Consider the following 6,000-nt stretch of genomic DNA (forward strand, 5'->3'; position numbering starts at 1 on the left):
AGAGCTTGGCACAAAACAAGAGAATTAGTGCTCTTTGCCTCGAACAATATGAAAAGGGGTTGTTTCCTGATTATGCTGCAATAAAGGCTAAAGTTTTGCAGGAAGATGAAACTTTATCAATTGATAGTATTGGTGAGAGAGCATATGGTTATACAGCAGTGCATACACCTCCACCTAGTACCGCAGCATATTATACACCCCCTACACAATTGCAAAATTTCGGCAACACTAACACTTCATTGCCGAAAGATCCTAAAAGCATTGGGGGCCAAACTAATCTAGAGCAAGCTGAAATTGAGAGGGGAGTTAAAACTTTGCGCGATAGGGTGCAAGTACTTCGCCAAGAGAGAATTAATAGGGGATTAGCTAAAAGAAAAGAAGCCTTGCCAATTGATATAACCGGTGAAAAGAATGATGATTCGGAAACTAAAAGTGCTTCAGTTGAAAAAGCCGAATCAAGTAGTATAAATTCAGAATCCATCAAATCCAAAGAGGCAAACATTGTTGAGAAAGGGCATGAAAATTATAGCAAGACAACCATACTTGATTTTTCTGAAGTTAATGGAACCTACTTCCTGCCCTATGAGTTTCGTGCCATAGAAATTGACGCGCTTCAAGAACAAGAACAAGTAGCCGAAGAAAGTTTGGTGGACAAAGATCTTCAAACTAATGATGCACGAAATCAAGAAAAAGATGATGACAAGGCATTGGGGAGCCATCCAAAGACGGAGAAAAGTATTATTAAAGTGATACAACCATCATGCTCTCCCAATATATTTGAAGAGGTATGTTTAGCAAGTAATTTACCTATTTTCAGATTTGGTCAGAACTTTATTGTTGATGCACCTATTAGAAAAATCCTCATAAGTAATTTTCAAAGACCAATGAAGAAGGGTAATTGATACATCTCCATCGTATCTACTTTTCCAAACACTTTTGCCCTTGTTTTGGACTCTAACTTGCATGATTTGAATGGAACTAACCCGGTCTGACGCTGTTTTCAGCAGAATTGCCATGGTGTTATTTTTGTGCAGAAATAAAAGTTCTCAGAATGACCTGGAACTTCACGGAGAATATTTTTGGAATATATAAAAAATACTGGCAAAAGAATCAAGGCTAGGGGGCCCACACCCTGTCCACGAGGGTGGGGGGCGCGCCGCCTGCCTCATGGGCCCCCTGGTGCTCCACCGACCTCAAGTCCAACTCCATATATTCACGTTCGGGGAGAGAAAATCAGAGAGAAGGATTCATCATGTTTTACGATACGGAGCCGCCACCAAGCCCTAATCTCTCTCGGGAGGGCTGATCTGGAGTCTGTTCGGGGCTCTGGAGACGGGAATCCGTCGCCGTCGTCATCATCAACCTTCCTCCATCACCAATTTCATGATGCTCACCATCGTGCGTGAGTAATTCATCATAGGATTGCTAGACGGTGATGGGTTGGATGAGATTTACCATGTAATCGAGTTAGTTTTGTTAGGGTTTGATCCCTAGTATCAATTATGTTCCGAGATTGATGTTGCTATGACTTTGCTATGCTTAATGCTTGTCACTAGGGCCCGAGTGCCATGATTTCAGATCCGAACCTATTATGTTTTCATGAATATATGTGAGTTCTTGATCCTATCTTGCAAGTCTATAGTCACCTATTATGTGTTATGATCCGTTAACCCTGAAGTGACAATAATCGGGATACTTACCGGTGATGACCGTAGTTTGAGGAATTCATGTATTAACTAAGTGTTAATGCTTTGGTCCGGTACTCTATTAAAAGGAGTCCTTAATATCCCTTAGTTTCCAATAGGACCCCGCTGCCACGGGAGGGTAGGACAAAAGATGTCATGCAAGTTCTTTTCCATAAGCACGTATGACTATATTCGGAATACATGCCTACATTACATTGATGAACTGGAGCTAGTTCTGTGTCACCCTATGTTATAACTATTGCATGAGGAATCGCATCCGACATAATTCTCCATCACTGATCCAATGCCTACGAGCTTTTCACATATTGCTCTTTGCTTAGTTACTTTACCGTTACCTTTACTTCCATACTACTTTGCTACTAAATACTTTGCTGCAGATATTACGTTTAACAGGTGTGGTTGAATTGACAACTCAACTGCTAATACTTGAGAATATTCTTTGGCTCCCCTTGAGGGAGTCCTGGACTAAGGGGTCCTCGGGTGTCCGGCCTGTTATCCATGGGCCGGACTGATGGGCTACGAAGACATGAAGGCCGAAGACTGCACCGTGTCCGGATTGGACTCTACTTGGCGTGGAGGGCAAGCTTGGCGACCAACTATGAAGATTCCTTCTTATGTAACCGAATCCATGTAAACCCTAGATCCCCTCGGTGTCTATATAAACCGGGAAGCATAGTCCGGATAAAAAACATTCATTACCATATACACATACACATTACCATAGTCATAGGCTAGACTTCTAGGGTTTAGCCATTACGATCTCGTGGTAGATCAACTCTTGTAATACTCATATTCATCAAGATCAATCAAGCAGGAAGTAGGGTATTACCTCCATAGAGAGGGCCCGAACCTGGGTAAACATCGTGTCCCCCGTCTCCTGTTACCATCGATCCTAGACGCACAGTTCGGGAATCCGCCGGTTTTGACACCGACATTGGTGCTTTCATTGAGAGTTTCACTGTACCGTCGGCAAAGGGCTCAATGGCCTCTTCGATCGTCAATAATGACGTTGTTCAGGGAGAAACCTTCCTCCCCGGACAGATCTTCATATTCGGCGGCTTCGTGCTGCGAGCCAATTCGCTTGGCCATCTGGAGCAGATCGACAGCTACGCCCCTGGCCATCAGGTCAGATTCGGAAGCTTGAACTACGTCGCGGATGTCCGTGGAGACTTGATCTTCAAGGGATTTGAGATCACGGCGATCGCTCCCCCTCACCCCGATGAACGTGACTTTAATCTGTCATCGGATCACACCCAGGAGATGGTTCCTGCTGCTGCAACGGCCTTAGAGCCAAAGCAGATCGTGCCGTCCGAGGCCACAGAGTCCGCGGTGTTGGAGCCGCACACGGACTCAACGCCCTGCGATATTCGCTTTAACGGAACTTCGGACTTGTCTCCGGCTATAAGTTCCGGATTGTGTACGCCCGCGGACACCGAGCTAGATCAGTTATCGATCTTCGAGTTCAGCGACGCTGACGTTTTCCAGCACTCGCCTTCGGGTGACGTGCTAAAATCTTTAAAGAATTTGTCCTTGGAAAAGGACTCACAGCCGAACTACGTCCGGTTCGAGCTAGAGACGGATGACGAGGAATTTTGCTTCCCACCCGCCACCCACTTCATAGCCACTGTCGATGACTTAACCGACGTGCTTGACTATGGCTCCGACGACATCGACGGTATGGACGACGATGTCGATCAGGAGCAAGGCCAAGACCCGCCATTCACTGGACGTTGGACGGCTACCTCTTCGTACGACGTGTACATGGTTGACACACCCAAAGGATCTGGTGATGACAAAGAAGAGCCAGATGCGAATAAAACCTCTGAGACGCAGCCCAAACGCCGACGCCCCAAGCGCCGTTCTAAGCCTCGTCGCTCAAAGGACGACAACACCGGCACTGGAGAGAATAGTACTCCAGGCGACGCCGAAAACAATGAAGACCCTGTCGGAGCTACATCCGAACAGGAGGAACATGACAACAGGAGACAACCCTGATGAACAGGTCATAGAAGATGACTCGGAGGACGACAATTACCGTCCACCCTCCGAGGAGGAGACAAGCCTCGGCAACGAAGACTTCATCGTGCTTGAGGATCCTCTAGAGCAGGAGCGCTTTAAACTTCAGCTCATAGCCACTGCAAGGAGCCTGAAAAAGAAACAGCAGCAGCTTCAAGCTGAACAAGATCTGCTCGTCGACAGATGGACTAATGTCTTGACAGCCGAAGAACACGACCTCAGGCGACCAGCCAAGAGCTACCCAAAACGCAAACTACTACCTCAATTCAATGAGGAAGCACCGAAGCACACATGTCCCTCGCGTAATGCGGAACGACCACCACGTGGTCGAGACAGGGCGGCCGACCGGCCGCCCCGCGGCCGGGATAAAGCGGCAACTCAGGCCGAACAGCAGCCTGCCCCACCGCCTCATAAAAATAGAGACGAAAGAGTTTGGGGTCACACGTACGACCTCCGGCAGATCCTGGACGATAGAGCGGGACATACAAGATCGATCTACGGATCACGAGGGCGTGCCTCGAGGCACGACGACGGCTACCTATTCGGACGTGATAAACCTAACTCTGCCCGGGCCGAATACCGCAGACGGACTCCATCAGAGATACGCAACGACGCGGCCCGATATAGAGGCACCGCACACCTTCTCTGCTTCACAGATGAAGTACTGGATCACGAATTCCCCGAGGGGTTCAAGCCTGTCAACATCGAATCATACGACGGCACAACCGATCCCGCAATATGGATCGAAGATTTCATCCTCCATATCCATATGGCTCGAGGAGATGACCTCCATGCCATCAAATACCTCCCATTAAAGCTCAAAGGGCCAGCTCGGCACTGGTTAAATAGCCTGCCTGAGAACTCCATCGGCAGCTGGGAAGACCTGGAAGAGGCTTTCCTTGATAACTTCCAAGGAACTTATGTCCGGCCACCGGACGCCGACGACTTAAGCCACATAGTTCAACAACCTGGAGAATCAGCCAGAAAATTCTGGACTAGGTTCCTAACCAAAAAGAACCAGATCATTGACTGTCCGGATGCCGAGGCCCTAGCAGCCTTCAAACACAGCATCCGTGACGAATGGCTGACGAATGCCGAGGCCAAGAAAAGCCGAAGTCTATGGCAGCCCTCACGGCACTCATGACCCGCTTTTGCGCGGGAGAGGACAGCTGGCTGGCTCGTAGTAAAAACACAGCCAACGAGGCAGGCCCCACTAAGGCCAAAAACAGCACCGGCAAGCTCCGACGCAATAGACACAAACGCCGAAGCAATGGCGACAACACCGATGACACCATAGTTAACGCCGGATTTAGCGGCTCCAAGTCCGGCCAACGGAAGAAGCCCTACAAAAGAAACAATGAAGGACCTTCCAGCCTGGACCGCATACTCGACCGTTCGTGCCAAATTCACGGCACCCCGGATAAGCAAGCCAATCATACCAACAGGGATTGTTGGGTCTTCAAGCAGGCGGGCAAGTTAAATGTCGAAAACAAAGAAAAGGGATCACAAAGTGAGGACGAGGACGAAGAGCCCCGGCAGCCGAACACCGGAGGGCAGTAGAAATTTCCCCCTCAAGTCAAAACGGTGAACATGATATACGCTACGCACATCCCCAAAAGGGAGCGTAAGCGAGCACTTAGGGACGTCTACGCGGTAGAGCCAGTCGCCCCAAAATTCAATTCGTGGTCATCATTCCCGATCACCTTCGATCGTTGGGATCACCCAACTAGTATCCGCCATGGCGGTTCAGCCACACTAGTCCTCAACCCAATTATTGACGGGTTTCACCTAACATGAGTCCTAATGGACGGTGGTAGCAGCCTCAACCTGCTTTATCAGGACACAGTGCGGAAGATGGGCATTAACCCCTCGAGGATCAAACCAACAAAGACTACCTCTAAAGGAGTCATACCAGGCATTGAGGCCCGCTATATGGGCTCAATCATGCTGGAGGTGGTCTTCGGTTCTCCGGACAACTTCCAAAGCGAAGAGTTAATGATATCGTCCCCTTCCGCAGCGGCTATCACACACTGCTCGGACGAACCGCGTTTGCCAGATTCAACGCAGTGCCACACTATGCTTATCTCAAGCTCAAGATGCCGGTCCACGCGGCGTCATAACAGTCAATGGCAATACGGAACGCTCCCTCCGAACAGAGGAGCACACCGCCGCCCTAGCAGCAGAAGCACAGAGCGGCCTTCTCAAGCAGCATCATAGTACGGCTGTCGAGCTCTCGGACATCATTAAGAGGTTCCGGACTACGCTGCAACAGGACGAC

Source organism: Triticum aestivum, chromosome 4D, assembly GCF_018294505.1.
Source record: "Triticum aestivum cultivar Chinese Spring chromosome 4D, IWGSC CS RefSeq v2.1, whole genome shotgun sequence".
In the NCBI taxonomy this organism is placed as follows: domain Eukaryota; kingdom Viridiplantae; phylum Streptophyta; class Magnoliopsida; order Poales; family Poaceae; genus Triticum; species Triticum aestivum.